The sequence below is a fragment of the Nesoenas mayeri genome (assembly GCF_963082525.1).
Source record: "Nesoenas mayeri genome assembly, chromosome: 3".
Lineage (NCBI taxonomy): Eukaryota > Metazoa > Chordata > Aves > Columbiformes > Columbidae > Nesoenas > Nesoenas mayeri.
This window is the reverse complement of record NC_137544.1, coordinates 116671381-116693619: the sequence shown is the minus strand read 5'-3', so window position 1 is coordinate 116693619 and position 22239 is coordinate 116671381.

The following is a 22239-nucleotide window of genomic DNA, read 5'->3' as shown; positions in this document are numbered from 1 at the left end:
TGGCTGTTCCCAGATGGTGGGCCAAAATAAGAAAAAAGCACTACTTTTGAAGTGTTTTCTTGAGCCACACTAGAGCCTCTCATTTTAATGTTTATTCATTGACTATGAAGAACAGCTGAACAGACAAATCACTCCTTGGAAAATTAAAAAAAAAAAAAAAAAAAGTTGCAGTGGTTCTGGGTAGCTGCTGGTTTGCCTCTTTTAAAACAGAATTTCCAGGAAGAATTAGAAGAGCTAATCTAGAAGAAAGATGGAAATGCTGCCATCCCGCATCTCAAGAGCGAGCTACCGCCCTACTGCAGCCACCGCTGGCTCTAGCGGGGTCACCCAGGGCTGCGGGTGACTCCCAAAGGAGGAGGGGGCAGCCGGGGTGGGTCTGCCGGTACCCCTGTCCGCGACAGCCGACAGGTGGCGCCATTGCTCCGCGGGCGGGGCTGTGCCGGCCCGGGGGCGGGGCTGTGCCGGCCCGGGGGCGGGGCTGTGCCGGCCCGGGGGCGGGGCTGTGCCGGCCCGGGGGCGGGGCTGTGCCGGCCCGGGGGCGGGGCTGTGCCGGCCCGGGGGCGGGGCTGTGCCGGCCCGGGGGCGGGGCTGTGCCGGCCCGGGGGCGGGGCTGTGCCGGCCCGGGGGCGGGGCTGTGCCGGCCCGGGGGCGGGGCTGTGCCGGCCCGGGGGCGGGGCTGTGCCGGCCCGGGGGCGGGGCTGTGCCGGCCCGGGGGCGGGGCTGTGCCGGCCCGGGGGCGGGGCTGTGCCGGCCCGGGGGCGGGGCTGCGCCGGCCCGGGGGCGGGGCTGCGCCGGCCCGGGGGCGGGGCTGCGCCGGCCCGGGGGCGGGGCTGCGCCGGCCCACGGCACTGCGCCCCGGGTGACTAGCAGGGACCGGGATCAGCTGGCTCTGCAGCTTAGGGCAGGGAGTTTAGTCTTCCCCTTCTGTCCTCTGGGAAGCCTTCAAACATCATATTCACCAGGAAAAAAAATCAATTTTTTTAAAAAATCGGTTTTTTTACCAAAAGACCCAGTACTCTCACAACTCTAAAAACAACACATGATGAAACGTTCTTACAAAACAAATCTTTACATTCCAGCCTAGCAGAGCATCCAAGTGCACAGTGAAACCAAGACAAACACAACACTGCTTTCTCCTGAGAACGCACGTGGTTTGAAAATCTCCACTGTTGCTCTATCCCAGACAATGATTCACCCTCCCCGCAGGGTCTGACTTGCCCCCACACATTTCGCAACTGCTTGGCTTTATAACAGCCTGCTTGCACACTGTGACTCCTCGCAGATTTCTCAGCTCACTTGTGAGCGAGGAAGCAGCAACTAATCCTTTTAATAATGATTTTCCTCTTGCAGTATTTCTTCTTGCTGGTCACAGACTTATTATTCGCAATGACCCTTTCTTGCCTCTTTTATGCCTTTGTATGCATTTCCTTTGCATTTTTGACCTGTTCCATTATCGTCTCCACCTTTGGCATTGTGAAGAGGAACGCTGACGTGAAAGGGAGAGCAATTGTTATTCTCGTGTCCAACAGCTCCATTGGAAGGACGTTTGCAAGGAACCTGGATAAAGCAGGTTTCAGGGTGTCTGCTGCTCAGTGGCTTCCTCGAGAGGAGGGGACAGCTACAGAAGAAGAGTGGCCTTCAAGCCTGGAGGTGGCCCAGCTCCATATGTCTGAAGATGAATACCAGAAGACAGTGAAAACCTTCATAGAGAACCACTTATCACTGAAAGGTAATTTTTAGGGCAAACTTGTGGATATTGTCTACACTAGAAATCAAAACGCACAAGACTGAAATTGCTGTAGTTCATCAGCAAATGAGGGAGGCAAGAATGCTTTAGGAAATGCGTTATAATACACTAACTGCATTGCATTTTGTTGTGCAAAACAAAAATTTTGCAAGTGTCCTGCTGAGGGGAGGGCTGTAAGTACCTCTACTGGGGCATCTCCCTCGTTCTTTCTAGGTGAATTAGCTCTGCTATCCAGGAGTCTCTGTCCTCACAGACATAATTTTACACCTCTTAGGAGCAACAGAAAATTCAGCCTCAGCCATCAGTGCTGTAACCTCACTGCCTGCAGGGCTGCAGGTTTACAAGGGGCCAAACCTCCTCTGCACTGAGACCCTACCTAAGGCACGACTGAGCAGTGAAGCTCTCTCACTGCCTTCCCATGCTGTCTCCTTTCTTCTCCAGCTTATCCATCCCTCTGCTCCTTGCTCTTCTCTCTGTGGTTTCTCCGAGGCTCCCTTTGAGGTCTCCCCAGGGCAGCCTCTCTGCCTGATTGCGCTGTGCCGAGATCTCTGAGAACACCCGTATCTCACCACAACAAATAACAAGACCCTTTGCATTGCTGCCCAGCACTGGAAGTTTTCTTTGTGCTCCCAGGCTCTGCAGAGGAAGGACATTATGACATTATGGAAGTCAGAGCATGCACCATGAAGCCTCCCCTTGCACAGACGCCATTCAGAGAGGCGGTAGGGAGCCCTAGACAATACCTGCTGCTAGCTACAGCTATTCAGGACCCAACCACACAGCTTCTCACATTGCTTTTCTCCTCAGAAGCATCCAGCAGACCAGAAGTGCCTGTGTTCAGTTCCTATGTGACTCTGTATGGCCTGGGACCCATTTCCCCCATTCCCTAGCAGCCTGCAGGCTCCAAGACTGGGTGCCTTGCACAACAGAGGGCTAATTTAGCTAGTAATTTAGTAGCTAGTAATTCACTAGCTAATTTATGCTAGTAAAATTATTCTGGTAGTCTAGTGTAGGATCCACGAGGTTTTGCATTTAGGATCTCCTGCATAGCGTTCACATCACAGATGGGGATGTTAAAATGTATTTCCCGAGTGTTGACCCAATTGCATGGCAGATCAAAGCACTATGTTGGGGAGGAGGGAGAAAAAAGGAAACCTCAGTTTTCTTGGATTTCTTCGTTAACAGTTTCAAGTGAGTGCTTGTGTTTATTCTGCAAGACTTACTGGAGTATTTTTGGCATGGATTGAGTGAACATGAACACCTGCCACCAGCTGATAATATAACAATTTAAACCAAATCAAAAGACTGTCTTGGTAGGTCCCCACATGCAACAGGCAGATTGGGGAGCAGAATGTGGACAGGGAGAGGAGAACAGTTTGTGCTGTAGGGACAAGACATGGCAGAACCATGGTAAAACTTTCTCCATTTAAAAATTACTCTTGTGCACTTTATGTGCATGCAATTTTGGGTTTCCAAAGAAAGGAACTTTTGGGTTTGTTATGATTTTTTTTAACAACTTGTCCCCAAAGGAAATTTTTACCACCATAACTTTGCTAATGTAACTAAAAAGACACTTGTTTCATATAAACACAGCTTTGAAATGCATCTTAAACGCCTTCCAAAGTGATACAATGTGGAGAGAGAATCCCCTGATCATGGTTTCTTCTAGAATTAAAGTAATTATAACAATTAAAATAATTAAAATTAAAATAATTCATTTGTTATCCTAATTCAGGCCCATAGACCTGAATTTTCAAGTAGGCTAGTACCTTTATTTTGTGGTGGCAGTACAAATTAAGTAAGGTGCTATTAGGTCTAAAGAGATCATAACACAAAGATACAGAGAAATGCAAGTCAGCCCCTTTCTAAATTCATAACATGTGTTTTGTGACAGCTTAACTTGATTCATAAAAGGTCTTGAGTTCTTCTGGCTTTTAGCTTCTGGTACCTTTAGATCCAATTAAGTTTTTTCCGTGACCAAGAGGTCAACAGAGGTGGTGGGGGGAAATAGGAGTCTTAATTGCTCACCTCCAGCAGCTGAGCTTGTACTATCAAATATTGCAAGAGCTCTTGGCACTGTGTCCAAGTGCTCTGGGATGGAGCTGCTTGAGAAATTGCTGTGCCATGATGTTCTTTGGGCACATTGCCTGGAAATGTGCTGGCAATTGTCTCATGATTTTCAGGATTGACTGCGGGGAGGGTGGGGCAAAGCAAGAACGAAAAAAATACGTGGAGATGGGCAAGACCCAACAGACAGCAACCTGACCAGACTCCAGAAGAGTTCAGACAACCAGAATGCTGGGCTAACTAATTTCTGTGGCCTCCGTTGCTGCAGCACTTTTGGGTTCGCCTAATCACACACATGCGCCAAACAGACATGGGGCTGAAATCAGTATTTACTGTGCCATGCCCAAATACTTGCTGCCTCAGGCTTTGCCAAGATAAGCAAGCCCCAAAAAGCTGTCAAGTGACCCTGCCCTGCCAGCCTGCACATAGTTCTGCTACCCTAATTAAACTGCCAGGACAAGACAGGATGGAGAAACCACTGTTTCACATCTAGACTCAGCCTTTCTCATGGTTTAGAGATTATTTGAACTGTGTTTTTTCTTCAGCTGCATCCAAAACTCTTCCAGTGTCTTGAGAGATCCTGTCTTCTCCTTTTGGGGTCTTGAATGTCTCTCAGGTCTTTCTGCACTCCAGACAATACTCTATGTGAGCAATGCTTCTGGCTGTGCAGCACAACCTCCCCCTGTTCATTCAGATCTCTGCTATGCTGACATTGCTTGCAAGAGCCCTGCTGATTTTCATAGGGTCAGGATTTCATTTCTTGTACCTGAACCTCAGCAAAGACTTGACCACTGCTGGATTCTTTCATACTTTATCAGCTTCCCTCTGTTCCTGTCCATTAGGTAGGATGGGCAATACCTTTCCCACAAGTAGAGAAATAACTGGTGCAAATCAATAACATTAATTCCTAAATAATCTTAGGTCCCATATCTGACAGACTCTCACCTCGCACTTCACCACGGTGTTGCAGACTGGTGGGAAGTGCTTGTTCTGAGGACTCCAAAGGGCCTGGAGAAAGCTGCCCATGCAGACAGCTAGACCAGTGGGAGATAACAGACTGTCATCCTTGGCCATCTGTCCTCGTCCCCATGGTGCTGCTGGCAGAGTAGTTCTCATAACCTCTTCCTAAGCCAGTCCAGGCACAATCACCTGGATCATTTGATCAATTTAAAGAGGTAGGTTTAATTAATCCAGCTGATTACTCTCTTCTTTATATCATGGGACATTCCTGCAACCTCTTTGAGCAGAGCTCAAAGAAAAATTAACCTGTTTTTCAGGTTTATCAAATCATAAATGCATGTGGTGAAAAGGTCTTAGACGCGATGCTTTGTTACAGTCAAATGATTTCATATGAAGAAATAATCCAAATGAGGGCAGCAACATCCAGCAGGGGCAAGTTTGGCTAATCCTGGGCAAGGATGGGTACACACAGCTGCAGTCACTTGCCTAAGGCTGTGTACTGAGACACTGGCAGGACTATAGAGCGTGCTGAAGTATCAAAACTTCTTGCAGCCCAATGGCCTCTTGGACACTTTCCACCTTTTCTAAAGGTCAAGCTGCTTTTTCAGTTCTGCTCTGCAGTGGGAAACAGTGGTAGATGCTCCCATGGTACTTTAATTTGCCTTGTGCGTCTCCCTCAGCATCCACCCACTTTGGTTAGTCCATGGAGGCAGAAAGCAACAACCTACGGTTGGCCTGAACAGGAGAGAGAGACATTTAAAACACTCCCTTCTGCAGTGGGTGCACTGTAGAAATTCTTTTGCTTCCTCAGGATGACAATGTGGCAAATCAAATTATTTTATTAGAATGAGATCTTTCCTTACTCACTTTTCTGAGCTACAGCCACCTCAAGCTAAAAGGCCAGGCCGTACAGTCATTCCTAAACTTACAACAGAGGGAAAGTTCAGCTTTTTTCTGCAAGACTATAGCTTAGTGCTCGGCACAGGCAAGGAAGAGTCACAACCACCTGCCATTCTCTCTCACTTCAGAGACGGATCGAACAGATGTGATAATCATTGACTGCAATAAACTACAAGGGAGTAAGAATTATGAATGACTAAAGCAAACGAAATCATATACTCATGCAATTTTAAAGAGTACTGCATTATTTAACTTCACTCAGCTACAACAACTGCAGGCCACCTTGGATAAATCAGGCCATTTTCCAGGCTGCAAATGACTATGCTCAGAGTTACGAGTCAAATGATTAATTTCTGTAGCTACGCTTTTGTGCCTTTAATATGAGTTATCCAGAAGTCGTTCAGAAAACAGCTTGCAACTATATTGCCTTCCTATCTCCTGGGGATTTATCAAAACTAGAGAACTACTTTGATACAGCAGCTATCAGGGCTATGTAACAACTCAGAGAAAACAGATCTCATTCTGAAACTAGGTTGGTAGCAGCTATTTATTTTAGGATGAAGGGGACCTTCTCATTCAAAGCTTCTTTTTTGAAAATAAGAATCTATGCACCATCTATAGTCGATGTGCTTTTTCCTTTTTCCAAAAGAAGCTCTGCATCAACACTTCCTGACACTTCATGGGAGACAAGTTTTCACTTCCCTGAAGCGCTTTTGTAATTCTCTTGTTTCAACAGACTTCTCTGCCAGGAGCCAAAGACCCTGGACCTACACATAAACCCACATGATTAAAGTTACACAATCCAGAAAAGCCGAGGCAACACTTCTCCTCCATCCCTTGTTCATTGCCAGTGGGCAGAGCCCATGCAGGTTCAAAACCTCCATCTCCCCATCACACTGTTGCTGCTCAGGACTCCATGTGATATGGTTTTTAATCCTGGCAGGGATCAGTCCCGTCAACTAGCCTGACCCATATTATAGAGGCCAGAGAACTTGATCAAGATTTCAAAAGAACAAACCAGGCAGGCAGCCGTGCGGAAATACGCGGGCAGGGAAAGCAGGAGCTGAGTTACAAACAGCAGGTTGGGTTTGCTGTAAGATACAGCAGGTGCCCATGAGCCCCGCTGTGCACATCAGCCAGCGCTTTGCTTGTCTGTTTGTTGCTGGCTAGAGGATTGCTGTTTGCAAATCGAGATCTTTAAGCAATAACTAAAAAATGCATATTGGTCTACTGCATATTAAAAAAGCGGGTTATTTTACCTGCATGCTTTCAGAATGTGGTGCCATGCTCCTCACTAACACCAGCCATGCGTTTAATATCACAGAAAGAGAAGGAGGTGAAAGAGCCACATGCTGCCATGGCCTTTTTTTAGCTTTCTGCCAAAACTTAGGTTTGCAGGCAACATGAACAGAAATGGATCATTTATCAAAAAGAAAGCAAAAAAAGCCCAGGTAATTGGATACTTATGCTATACTGGCTCCTAAAATTTGCCAGAAGCTTTCTTTAGGACCATAAAGCCGTATCCTCTTTATACTGCCCCCGCTTCGCTCATATGAATTTTACTCCCGCAGTGTAAGTTTATCTCACAACAATCTCCAGACAAGAGTTTCATTTCCAAGCTTCATCAATCATTAAAGAGCACAAGACTGAAGAGTATTTTTAGAGATCACCAGAAAGATATCTATATTTATGGCACATTGTTCTTGAAAGAAACAATGCATTTTAAGGCAATTGCAATAGTAGGGTTAGAGATATAAGGTAAAATAAAAACAAGGTTATATGGGAAAGTATTTATTTATCACTTATGCACGATGCTAAACTAATCTCTGATCCTGTAAGTCATTGGAAATATTCACAAATGCAACATAACCTTTATGCTGATTTTAAAGTGTCCCAATCAAGAGCTTAAATTTGCACCAGTTTAGAAATATTGACTTACATTAACCAGAGCTGGACAGCTTCCGACCAGAGAAATATTTTGGAAGAATACCAGGATTAGAGCTCAAAGAGTTCTACAGATCTATTTCTCCGTTAGAAATAATGACATTTTTCTGAAAGAGTATTTGGAGTGTTTGCGTGTACCTGTATTTTTTTTACTCCACGCCTCACCTCAAGCCTTGAGGATATATTTCCAGAGGACAATTTTGAGAGGGAAAGGAAACCAAGTGAAAGAAAAGTTACCTGCAATACTAACTTCCCATGTTACAGTGTGTAGTGACGTAAATTTTCTGAACAGTTCCAAGAAGTATGCTTAAAGAGTTAACTTAAATTATGTAGTGAGACTGAATTTACAAAGAAAAGTATCTCTGTATATGATAAATCAATACTTCCTGGATACATACAAATAAATCTGTTTTATTACAGAACTCCCAAGTAGAATATTTTAAATCTACTCTCTTGAAATTCTCCATGCAACTGACAGGCTGTTTCCCTGACACTTTCTATGCTGTGAACTCCCAGGTAACATGGAATTTCTGTGGCACTTTCAGTAGGAAACAGTGGGCAGGAACAAACTCTTTGACAAAGTTCCCCTTGCTGCAGCACAGAGGACTTGGCCAGACCCATGGTCAACTCAGCCCCAGGAGCTTTGCTGTTGGCAATGAATTAATTTGCCCTCTGGTGTCCTGAGGATGATCTTGGAGGAAATAGCCAGCAGGTACAGCCTGTGCTACTAAAGCTCTTAGAAATCCCAGCACAAAGCAGAATTTCATCCCAGGTAGGTTGATTCAGTAATATCACCTTCAAAAAAATGGCAATAGTTTAGACCAGGCAACAATCTCCCACCAGAGGTTTAAAACAAACAAAAATTAACCTGTTTTTCAGGTCTATCAAATCATAAATGCATGTGGTGAAAAGGTCTTAGACTTGATGCTTTGTTATAGTCAGTCAAATGATTTCATATGAAGAAATGATCCAAAAAGACAGAGCCTTCTCTCCATTCTTGGGTGGTTTTCCCCAGTTTCTGGGACTACTTGTATTATTTGCTATGGTTTGGACAAGTAGTTTGAAACTTATGAGCTGTCTGATATGAAATTATCCTGCCAAACAGCTGCCCCAGGTACCATTTCATTTCTAATCCCAGACTAGATGGAGTTAACTTTTTAAAACAATGGACTGATGAATAACAAAGTTACTTTCAGTAATGAATAATAATTGTATTTCCTCCTGCAAAAGAATATTTGTCATCAGTGCTTAGAACAGATATTTATGCCTGTATGTCCAACTGGTGCTACATTTAACGGCTTTCCCCATAGGCTTTTCCCTATAGGTCTCAGCGTTTGTTTAAGTTCCATTTTGCCTCATCCTGAAGGTGAGAACACAACATATGCACCACACAAGTTCATTCAAGCCTTTGAGCTAAGCCAAAATATAATAGCCCAGAAAGTTTTGATTTTTATAGCCCTTCCAAATCTTTTTTTTGTATTTGAACTGCCTTTTTACTATAAAAGCCCAAATGCCTCTTTTCCATTAGAGCCTTGCTTACCCCACTCCCATTTTAAGTGGTCATCATTAAATTAATTGATATATCATCAATGTAAAGCTAAAACTACTTTCAAGTTACTTGCCTTGCATTCTTTTCCTCTGGCCACCTATATGGTTTCATATTTACCTATATTAAAAATGCATTTTCTCTCTTACTACCCGAGACTTTTGCACAGAATCGGGAACACTTTTAGTCATCATTAGAGATTTGAATTTCCATCCTGCTTTCAGTTTATGGAGAGCACATTTTCCAATGAATAAACACATTGATGGAAAATTCCTGAACAGTTCCAATAACCCTACACACAGTGTTGGCTAATTTACCAGGTAGCAAATGGCAAAGGGAGGGACCACTCCCTTCTCCATTCATTCAAGAGCAGCAGACTTCAGGGTTATATAAATAAGGTCCAGAAAATAAAAATATTGGCAGAAATATGAGAATAAATTACAGCCTGTAAAAATAAATGTCTACAATACAACAGAAGCAAAGTCCCCAAATCCTTGGATGCCAGAAAGAGAGGTAGGAAGAGGAACGCTACTGTCATTCACTTGCTCTCTTTAGACCTCTCTAGCAGATTCTTTTATTCATATGACCAGCTCCAGGGCACAGGTCTTGTCTATCTGTGTCAATCATGTGTATTCACATCATTTGATGCAAAACAAGGCAATGCATCAACTCTGCAACTTAAACATGGGAGCGGGTAAAAGAAGGCAAAGTCATATCACAGTTTTCTAAGAAACAGAGAGGCAAAATGCTGATGCAGAGAAGATTGGGGAGAAGGCGAGTCTTTTTGCCTGCTCCCAGAGGGATGTGCCACAAACCATGGTTAGCCCCAGCATAGCTACCATACAGCTGGCATGGCATTTCATTAGTCAGATACAATAAATGAGATATATGAAAAATATCTGATATACAAGAATGACATAATGAGTTAAGTCATGGGATAGACAGTTGGGTCCAGGACAGATGTGGATCAGGGGTTCAGCCCAAGTCTCTTTTCTCAGGGCCAGCATTACAGGTATGAACAGACAGATAATAGGAGCCAAGTACCACCCACAGCGCCTTTGGTTCCAGCTTTCGGATATCTTTACAGCTCTCGGCAAATGCAGCACAGAGAAGGATGACTCTTGGCCAGAAAAATTCATCTAGAACTTTCCTTGGGCTGTCCCCAGAAAATCTCCCACAGAGGTACCTTCCTCAGGACCATATTCTGTCTCTCTTTCCCTAAAGCAAGGCAGGTCACTTCTTTCCTGGGGGGGCAGGAGTCACCGTCTCAGACAGCTTTAAGCAGCCTCCAGGTTTGAAGGAAATATGGTCCCTTAAGTAGACACTGCCTTTTTATGGCTCAGAGCCCTTTGGCACCCTGTCAGGTAAGCAAACAGACAAAAATCCCCTCTCAAAGATTATTCACTACACCACAGACAAACAGGCCCCAGTTCTGATTCATTTGCCTCACAAACTAGAAAAGTTTTAAACCTGAATTTGTCCCTGTACGATGTCAGGATGCAAGAACTTATCATTACGCGCCATAAATAAGTACCATAAAGAGAACAAGTCCCAGTGAGTGATGGTTTCTAATAAATGCCCTTTGATTTTTCCTCAACAGTATTTCTTGGAAAACACTTTGCTTGCTTTGCTTCTAAGAAAAGTAATTTGCTAATGTTTGCCTGATAATAAAATTGATTTGACCTTCTGCAAATAATCTGACATCACTGCGTGATGCTGAGCCTTTTGAAGTACATTACGTTGTTCATACAGCAAGGCTTTCTCCTATTTATTCTGTACAGCCTGTTCATATAACTGATGGAAACGTTTCCAAAGCTTTCATAAAAATAACTTCAAGCAACTGTTTAAGAAAAATAAAGAATTTGAAATTCCAGTGGAATATGTAATAATAAATTTCAATGGCTGCAGGGAGGAAAAAGAGTCTTTTCACCAGCTCTACTTCTAAATCTATAAGTCTTGCAAACTATGGCCTCTCGCCTCCCCAGTGAGGATGGCTGCTACAGAGCAAGTTTTTAATAAGAATTAGTTGCAAATGGCAATATGTCAGCTGTACATGTTATGTCTTCAGAGAAACATCATGATGTAATTTAAGAATCAGCTGTACGAGTTAACTCAGCTCATACCCTGTTAATTTGGCAGGCATGTATGGACCGATAAAGAAGCCATCAATCCTGATATGGGAAGAAGAGGAACCAGACACATGCAGGTTACCCAAGAGAAAAAACTCTTATAAATGTAAGAAGGTTTTCAAGGCTCCAGGTAGGAACCACTTGTAGCATTCAAGTAAAATTGAATATATAGCATTTATGTCTAGATGAGGGGGAAAACATCTTTAAAATATCTTAGCTAGTAAGGTTTTTTCTTAACATTGTTTTCAAAAACAAAGTCCTTGTTTGTGGCCACTCCTCACCAAGGTTGGTCATCGTCAGCTTGTGTTCAGAGGTGTTAGCTAGTATTTTGGAAAACTCTTGCTCTTGCAGGCTGGGCTTGTAATTAAGAGTGCCTGGGTAGTACAGAGCCAACATGTGCAGAACCAGCTCTGCAAAGCCCCCATTGTCCCACCTGAGCTCCCTCCTCCTGGAATGGGAAAAAATAAAATCTCACAGCTCCCACCAACAAAATAAAATTCAATAGCGGGCAGCACTGAGTCTTTATCAAACAGCAGAAACTCTCCTGGTTAGCTCTTCACACAGAAGCTACTGCTGCCTCAGCATTCACCAAAAGGGGTTTGTTGTCAGGCCTGGCTGTTCACGGAAAAAAGACTTCCTGATTAGAAAGAACCTCCTAATTAAAGCGTGATTTTAATCTAGTTACATGCCATGTTCATTTATAGTTATTTACATTATAAATTTGTTTGCCTTACAAACAGTATTAGTTAGTTGCATGCTATGTCCATTTGAAGGTGTTTCTCAGCCTTTTAAGAGCCTCGACACAGGAGTCAGACTCTGGCCTCAGGGAGGGAATGACTCTGGCTGCAGAGTCCCAGTGCACTTTCCCTTCTTAGTAGAGAGGAGAATAACAAAAGCTGTAAGAGCTGTAAGCTCTCCTTCATGAAATAGCAGAAAAAGTAGGTATCTTCTCCTCCTTTTCCAGGTTATATGTACTAGATGTGGAGTATATCACAAAAGCAGACAGGTAAATAACCAAGAAATCTGCCACTTAACTCCTTGAATCACCAGCTCTACCATTGCTCTCCACAAGCTCCAGATCCCAGCCAGCCATCACTGGGTGGCACCAGCCTTCTTGGCCACCCTGCTCGCCATTACTTAGCTTAGATTTTGAGGGTACAGTGCTCACTTGCCCAGCGTGGAGGGAGCTCAGCTTGTGAGCAGACCCCTTCCTCACTCAAGCCGTCCTCCTGTCCCCACAGCCCCTGTGCACAGGGGTAGGAGTGGGACAGGAGAGCAGTGCCCCTGGGTTGTTTGCTCTGGGAATCCAAAGCCAATAAAGGCTGTGCTGAAAATGCCTTTTTTTTTTTTTTTAAGAGATTAATGTTCTCTTTTGCTGTTGAATTAGTGTTTGAAACAGCGGCACTTTTCTGTTTGCAGCCCTCTGCGTTGCGGTCCTCGTTTGCTCACTGAACAGTGTCCTGACTTCCCTGAAGAAGAGAAGCCTGCAGCTCCTTGTGCCTCTGCTGAAGTCCAAAAACTGAGAGGTGAAACAACATGCTCACAGCTCAGGTACATGCACCTGGCAGAGATAACCAGCATCTCCTGCAACGGCAGCTCTTACCTCTGCAGGGACACAAAGGGTGACCCAGCCGGTAGGAAGAGGGATGGGGAGGGCTGAGAGAGCAGCTCAGGAGCAGCCTCCTCCCTCTCCATACCCCAACACCAGAAGGATTCTGCTTTTCTGCACCAGTCTGGCCCTGACGTTTCCAGCCTGGGGCACAGCCCCCTACAGCCAGCACCCTCAGGGACAAAGACAAACTAAATTTGGCTTGTGTTCCCCTTACCTGGTAAATGCTGTCCTATTCTAACCAGCTGTAAACTCACAGCTGTCAACACTGGTGCTTGTTCACATATACAGAGATCTCACATCGTATCAAGTGATGTGACCCAAATGCGCATTAAATAACTAACATAAATACTGACACAAAACCTTTTGCAGGGTCTGTCAGGGACTTCAGCAGGGGGTGTTTACCCAGAGCTCAGTCCTGCCCTGCAAGCACTGCCTCCAAAATCACTGGGAGAGCAAAGGGACGGGCTCTCCCAGCAAGGAGGCACAGGCAGTGCTTTAGAGCTGCTGCTGGGGGAGCAAATCTTCTCTGAGCTCCGCAGCCAGAGAGCCAGAGCTGCAGAGGATTTAGGTTGGCAGCAAACACAAGATTAGCCAAGCTCAGTCTCCAACACTGAGGCAGCGCATTAGCTGCTCGCTGGCATCTCGCTTGGAATTTAGGAGGCACAGAAGCTGCTTTTAAAGGGCAAAACAAAAAAGCATATCCTGTAGCTTGTTCACTGCTGGATCATCTCTCCCCCATTCCTGTATTCTCGCTGCTGCAGGCTGTGAATGCTCTTGAATTACATTTAGTCCAGCACATGACTAGGAGAACAACTAAAATGGTCTATTCCCCAACATCCCTGCTTGAGACAAAACACCCAGAGCCTGCTGTGATTCACCCTGTTTGTTGATCCAGGCTTTAGGATGGGGAAAAAAAAGAAGCAATACAGCAAATGAGATGGATCCCCAGGTGTCCCCAGTACCTGGTCTGTTCTTTTCTTGCTAAAGGATAGAGGGTCCCTTGCTCTAACATTCTACCTTCAGGTGTCTAGTTCTCAAGTAGCACCTTTGCTTTGACCTTTCTGAATTTTGGATCAGGTCCATAAAACATTCTGCAGGTGTTATGTTGAACATACAGGTGAAAATAAAGTCAGTCCCTCCCACTGCATTGTGTTCAGCAGCGGCTGCTGTAGCAGCAGTGATGCAGTGCAGGGCTGATGAAGGAGGGAAGGCAGTAAAATCACAGAGTCTGAATGAAGTCAGTCAAAATGACTGAAGAGCTAAAACTCTCACAATGTCTTTCAGCCAGGAAGGAAACCCACAGAGCGCTATATCTTAACGCTGTCATGCCACAAAGGAAAGATGCTATGGGAAGGAGCACAGCTGGGATGAGAAGTGACAAACTCTTGGCAGGGGAGGATTATGAGCAGCGACTTCAATCACAGGACAATGGAAAGCTGTGCATGAAGACAGAAAGCACCTGCTGAACCACGAGACAGGTCTTCAACTCCCTTGCAAGTCTAATCTGTAAGGAAGAGGACACCGCGACACTGAAATTTTGGGTTGTACAGTATCATGCTGTACTGTACACACAGGGATATGCACATACAGAGAAAAACCATGGAGTGAAAGGAAATAAAGGAAGAATGCTGCTAGGAAGAAAAATGCTAGGGCTTGGTTTTCATTATCTAGGGCCAGAACTCAGAACTGTCTGACGGATGATAAGAGGTGTCACCCACACAGGGAGCTGGGTCCAGAGGGAAAAAGGAAAACTTTCAGAACAGCTTCTCTAAGACATTAAACCAGTTTAATATCAAGCCAGACTGAAAACAAACATTTTAATTCCAGAACATCAAAACACTGGGAGAGAACATGCTAAAGTAGAAAATTCCTGAATGAAAAGCTTGAGGTTTTAGTCTTTACATATTTGGCAAGCAAGCCATTATATAAACAATACCAAACCCATATATTCTGCAGAATGTCCCAGGAAAGATTTCCTTTAGACGGAACACCATTTTGAGGCAGACCTGTCAACTCCCTTGGTGCATAATCCCATTCTGTGCACATAACCTTGTGCAATTTCAGCTGATAACCATCATTTTCTCCTCCAAACTATTGCAGGAGACATGTGTGGGCTGCTACAGGCTATTGCTTTTCCCCCAAAGTGACCTTCACTCGAAGGATGACGCCTGCTTGTATAGACAGTAGCGTTCATGGTCTGAAATTACAGACATTCTGTGAGCAAAGCTCCTGAAGACTTCAGTGGAAGTTTTGCTTGCCCGAGGACATAGGGATGGCCTACATTTATTTACAAAGCTCTCCAGTCCATTGGGATACAGAGAACTACTGTGCACAGGCATAAAATTATGACTGTGAGGCAATACGACCATGAGATAAATCGTAACTGCATTTAGAAGTGTGTTTAACACGAATTAGCTGTACCAAACTGAAGTTACAGACTGTTGAATCTAAGGGATCTGAATGCCCAGTTGTTTGAATGGGATTTGAATTCCTTAAATAGTCTCAAACGTTTCATCACTAATGTATAACTGGAAAAAAATAAAGTAACTTGTTCCTAAGGTCTACAAACCTAGCCAAAAGATCTTGCCAACATCTCTTGGGACACAACCCTCTCACCCATACTGTCATTAAAATGAGAGATTTTCAGAAATCACTGAAAAAAGTCCAAGTTTTGATGAAAATCGTCAGGAAAAAACAATTCCCACAAATGTTTTGCAATAGATCACTTTGACTAATTTGAAAAAAAAGTAATCGGGCTATAAGTCTATTTAAAGAAAACAAACCTTTAGCTCCAAACCCTCTGTCCTACAAATCAGAACAGAAACAACTGATCACCCAAGACCTGCGATTTCTCCCTGACACCAACTGCAAAACTTCCATTTTTTGAAGCTTTTTAAGAAAGCACAGAATTTGACTTCAAATATAACAGTAACAGTAACATTATTTCCCGATGGAACCAAAATGTTAGTGGTGATGGAGAAGCAGAGGGAAGCTGGTTACATTAATGCATCCTTTCACCATCTGAAAATATGTTAATAATGAATCTACGAGCCAACACTATTTCTTCCTGGATATCTGTGTGCCTGTCAAAAGACACTAAACCTGCATCCCCCTGGGTTAAGCACTCCTCAGCATTATCGTTCTCTTACTAGCAGCCTTTCTTCATTTGGAAGGGGGGGCATTTTTCTGCACACTTTCCTCTCCTGAGCAGAGTTTAGCTGCACAGACAGCTCCACACCAGAGCTCCACATCCACAGTGAACACTGGGAGGTGTTTCAGACCACTAGGCCTCCTGAGGTGAGAAATTTCCCTATATGTGCTTACTGTATTCTAGGAAAAGCATTCAGGGGAGGAGAAAGAGGGAGGAGAGGGCAGGAAAGCAATCTAACAATGATTAGCGTAATGGGATTTGCTATTCTTGTTAATAGTTTAATCAATATAAACATTTACTGAACCCTCTTATGTGCTTGCCATGATCAAGTCACATTATATTTAGCTTAACACTCGTGAGCCCTAGTTAGCATCGTCTGCATCTCTACTACCCATTTACTTCTGCAACAAAACCAGCAAGTTGTGAAGTCTGGCACCAGGACTGGGATTTCCCAACACCCAAAATCCCAGCCATGCACAAGTGAACCCCTCAGCCACATGCCATCATGTGTGTTCTGGTTGTGCTGGACACATCAGACACGTGATATGGAGATGACGTGTCTTAAGATATGTAGGACCTGCTCTATATGATCCAGTTAATTGCATAGGTGCCGTGCTCCAAGGCACCACTCACATCAGATGTATAAATGGAGCCATATGTGCTTCTCACCTGCACTGGAGATGGCCAAACACTTATAAAAATTTACAGATCACACACAGTTGGACTCTGTGCTTCTCACACAGTCTTTCCTTGAAGGAATGATTTATTAGCAGCCCATGTTTTGACAGTTCATTAATTAGATACTAAAGAATATGTAAAAAATATAAAAGCACACATATATGGAGGGACAAGGCACAACTGGTGGTCGGGTAGGACAGCACCAGTCCCATAGAGCTCACCAAGGTGAGGCTGGTGGTGCCACAGCAGCTTTGCCACATTTTGCCCTAGAACAGTTGTGCTTGCTATTTCATACCACGTCATTTAAGTTATATTATTGGTATCATACCACAGGACATAGCCTATGTTCTAAGGAGCCACAGGCCTTTTTTACAATCCTTACTCTTTGGCAGAGAAAGATTGCCTTACATTTTGCTTTAATCTCTCTAAATAGGTAGTGCTAAAAGCATGTAAAAGCATCCTATTGGTGTATCAGGATAAAGCTAATTTAAAAGGCTTAACACTGGCTTTGAAATAAGCTGAGAGAATCTCCAAATTGACAACTGCAAGGGAAAAGAAAAAATGAAGTAAAGGCAGATTTCCCTGCAGAACAGCCCTCTTCTTGCAGAGTGAGAGGATGGGGGCACTCTTCCCCATCCAAAAGCCTGTCCCCATGACCTCACGACAGGGGAAGCTGTGCCATTTATAGATGCTGGTCTGTGAGCAGACACGCGTGGCTGTAACAGCACATGCCACAGGCAGCATCTGCCCAAGGAGCCCAGATACCACGTTACAGAACACAAGAACTCTGAAATGCACAGTAGCAAGACTAGTTTGCTATAATGTGGCTAATTTATTTTGGCATTTCCTAGGGACAAAAAAATAGAAAAAACCCCAACTATGGGCAATGCTGTTGTATGCGCTTCGAGAAGCATGAAAAAGTACAACTGCGAGAAACATGTCTTTTGGGTGGGTGGTTATTTTTGGCTTTTGCTTGTTTGTTATTTTGTTTTGGTTTTTTTTTAAGAAGAAACAATAACTTTCTATTGTGCCACTTAGATGCACTTTGCACTGCTTAGTATCACAGGTCAACTCATGCCTAAGGCATCGAATTCCCATTGAAGCTTTGAGATTGTCACCACATAAACATATTCAAACAGACAGAAATCCTAGTAATTCAGCAATACAGAAGGAGTTATATGCTTCTAACTAGAATTTAACAAGAACAATCCTGTCCTGCCTAAGGCCACACCAGAGCTACAAACTTCAAACATTAATCAAAGCCTTAAATATCTGCTGCTATGGCTGAATCTTTGTGTCAGGAGTAGAGGTCTCCAACTCCTTTGGCTTTTTTCCAACCGGTACAAGAACCTACCATCCTGTATGGAGAGCACATTTAAACTGAGACTTAGGGAGTGTGCCACAGGGAAAAGAGAAAGCTGAAGGGTCTGGAGTCCTAGTCCAGTGTTCTTGGAACCTTTTATGTGCCAGACAAGCTTCAGGTAACTCTGATGACCCATCATCTCATGATATTTGAACTTGAACATCTCTGTCAAGGCTTACATGCAAACTTGAACCTTTTAAAGAGTCAGGGTTTAGGAAATAGAGGTCAAACCGATCAGATGTGGGTTATTCCACCAATTAGTCAATTGTCGTAATGGGAAGAATTCAATGGAACTGCTTTCTTGGGAATTTGTCTGTAAAGTGAGTTCAGAAGCTGAGCAAAAAGTCAGTTATCTTTGTTCTTCCGTATGTACAGCGCTTCTCTTTTTGAATGCAAGAATGCATTTTCTTAGTCAAAAGACTAATAAGTGCTCTGTGATAGATAAATAAAGGTATGAAGCAAGAAGTAGCCAACTAAAAATATCCTGGTAGATTTTAATATCTCTTTTCTTAAAAATAAACAAGTGACTAGATGAAGAGAATTCCTGATTCCTGCAGGTAACAGGAATGGAGCTTTCAAAGAAAACACAATCACAATGATTACACTATCACCTGTGAAGTGAAACATCACATGCCATTTTCCTACTTGCACATTTAATGGAGCTGTTACGTGCAGACAGCTGTAAGGAAGAAATTACCTTTGAGTAAAAAAATAAAAAGGGAGCTTGAGGATCCAGAAATTAACTACAGGGAAGAAAAAAAAAGAGATGCAAAACATTAAGCAGACTCTATGAAGAAATGTAGATGAAAGGAAGAAGAGCCCAAATATGACCAACACTAATAGCATTTGATGGACTATTAAATGCTGAATATATCTATATAGTCGACTTGTCCGCAGTCTATAAGGCTGTCATCTTCTGCTGTTTGGAGGGCTGCAAGAAACCTGCTCTGCATTACTTCCCTCTATCAGCCTCTGAAATCACCGACAGTCAGGGGCTGAGGCAAAGTGGGATGGAATCAACTACTTTTAGCTAATACACTAATTAACAAGTGAGTTTCAACTTAGATATTGTCATTTATTAGTTGCTTTGTACACTCTCCTACCCTGCTTCTCTCTGTGCTTACGCATTTGTAAGTTTGGAGAAGAGGAGACTAAGGGGGGACCTTATTAATGTCTATAAGTATATAAAAGATGAGTGCCATGAGGATGGAGCCAGGCTCTTCTCAGTGGCAAACAGTGTTAGGACAAGGGGTAATGGGATCAAGCTGGAACACAAGAGGTTCCACTTAAATTTGAGAAGAAACTTCTTCTCAGTAAGGGTGACAGACACTCGAACAGGCTGCCCAGCGGGGTTGTGGAGTCTCCTTCCCTGGAGACATTCAAAACCCGCCTGGACATGTTCCTGTGTGACCTCATCTAGGTGTTCCTGCTCCGGCAGGGGGATTGGACTGGATGATCTTCTGAGGTCCCTTCCAATCCCAAACATACTGTGACACTGTGATTTAATACTTTTCACTGTCAAAGTGGAAAACCTCTAGATATCTATATCTGTATTGCTGAGAAGACAAGATTCCCTTTCCATAAATACCAGATTATTGGACTGACTTAGTTAAATTCACTTGGATTTATGCTGGTAGATTCATTCAGATTAACCCTAGCAGAACCAGGGGTCTAGAAGGGATTTCCAGAGGTCATTCAGTCCATTCACCCATCCTGACAGAGGTCTAGCCTATTTTCAAAGTGTCAGAGATTCAACTCTCCCAGGGAATCTACTCCAGTCCTTCGCACTCCCTTAGTATCAGATTAATTACTAAAAATAGAGTGCTCTAATTATCCCTTGAAGTAGTTTAGCCCACAGCTTCTTGTCTTAACTGCCAGGGTGAAGACTGAATCATCCCCCTTTTCCTTTGCAGCTCCCGACCATGTTTTGGAAGAGATTTAGTCTCCCCCTCAGTCTCGCTCTCCTGAGGATGAAACCTGGCAGATCGAGTCTTCTAGACCTTCGATCAGTCTTACTGCTTTTCTTTTCATACTCAACCATTGTCCAGCTCAGTCTTGAAGAACACTGGTCAAAAGTGAGGGCTGTGCTCCTGCTTGTTAGCACAGAGCTGACCACAAGGATTATAGCACTTCCCATAGCAGCGACAGCCCTGTTATTACATTGGATGTGCCTTTTCTGCAGCAGCAGCATGGCATTGTTTATTCGCAGTTGGCTTGTGAGCCATGAAAAACTTTCACCCTTATTGATAAATCAATGACACGTCGTTGTTCCCTGATCTGTTATAATTATATAATAACCTATATTAAGAGTTTATCACAGTATCACAGTATGTTTGGGATTGGAAGGGACCTCAAAAGATAATCTAGTCCAATCCCCCTGCCGGAGCAGGAACGCCCAAGTGAGGTCGCACAGGAACATGTCCAGGCGGGTTTTGAATGTCTCCAGAGAAGGAGACTCCACAACCCCCCTGGGCAGCCTGTTCCAGTGCTCTGGCACCCTTACTGAGAAGAAGTTTCTTCTCAAATTTAAGTGGAACCTCTTGTGTTCCAGCTTGATCCCATTACCCCTTGTCCTATCATTGTTTGCCACCAAGAAGAGCCTGGCTCCATCCTCGTGGCACTCACCCTTTATATATTTATAAACATTAATAAGGTCACCCCTCAGTCTCCTCTTCTCCAAACTAAAGAGACCCAGCTCCCTCAGCCTTTCCTCATAAGGGAGGTGCTCCACTCCCTTAATCATCTTCGTTGCCCTGCGCTGGACCCTCTCCAGCAGTTCCCTGTCCTTCTGGAACTGAGGGGCCCAGAACTGGACACAATATTCCAGATGTGGTCTCACCAGGGCAGAGTAGAGGGGAAGGAGAACCTCTCTCGATCTACTAACCACCCCCCTTCTAATACACCCCAGGATGCCATTGGCCTTCCTGGCCACAAGGGCACAGTGCTGGCTCATGGTCATCCTGTTGTCCACCAGGACCCCCAGGTCCCTTTCCCCTACGCTGCTCTCTAATATGTAATTTCCCAACCTATACTGGAACCTGGGGTTGTTCCTGCCCAGATGCAGGACTCTACACTTTCCCTTGTTAAATTTCATTAGGTTATTCCCCTAGGTTATCGCAATACAGAAATCTATATTCAGCACCGTCTCAGCTGAATGGCAAGCTGGTTTTATTGTGGATTTTTATTTTTTTTACCACATCTCTAGCTTGCAAAGATCATACTGAGCTCTTACCCTGCCCACTGTGCTCACAGCCTCTTCCAATGTGGTATCAGCAGCAAATTTAAATTGCATACCCACTCCTCTATCGGCCAGATCACATAAGGAAATGCAGAAAACAGCCCACACAAAATCTCCCTCCAAAACATCCTTTCATCAGTTTTGGACCCAGGTATTCTCATCCATGCCATCCTTATACGAGTGCATGTGAAACAGCTCAAAAATTCAAACAAATTTCAGAGTGTTGCCCTATTATAATGGGAAATTAGATTGGTTTGTATCTCTTGGATCGCAAAAAAAAAAATCTATGCTGCCTGTTACTCATCCCCTCATGTTCTTATAGGTGCTCGCAAATAGTTTGGTTATTTGTTCCAGTGTTTTTCCAGGAACCGAAGCTAAGCTGACAAGTCTATAAGTCTAGGCCTGCTTGTTAGTACCACTTTTGTACCGATGAGCTCAAACCTGCACATAGTGCTCCTGGGCTCTGCTCCAACAGACCACTTTAGCACTTATTTAATTGCAAGAGCGAGAGACATCTGTGGCTCTAGAGGGGATGAGTCACATGCTTAACATTACACATGTGCTTGGATGTTTTTCTAGTTCCTCAGAATGGATACATGGGAAAAAAAAATCACACCAAAACCAAGCAAAACAAAGGCATGTTTCCTTACAACGCTTCTGACTTCAAGAATGTAAATGTCAACAGATACTAAACATCAATCTCCATGGGTGAATGAAAAGCAGGTGTCATTCTGTTACCCTGTGATCACCTCTGCTACAACTTATTTTGCTATTGTAGTGCTTTATTATCTAGTTTTGTTACATTTTTATCTAACCTCCTGTATCTTAATACCTGTAATATGATGCCTTCAGCAAGTTTTTCAGTATTATTAGTCTTTTCTTGGAGAGTTAACTAATTGATCAG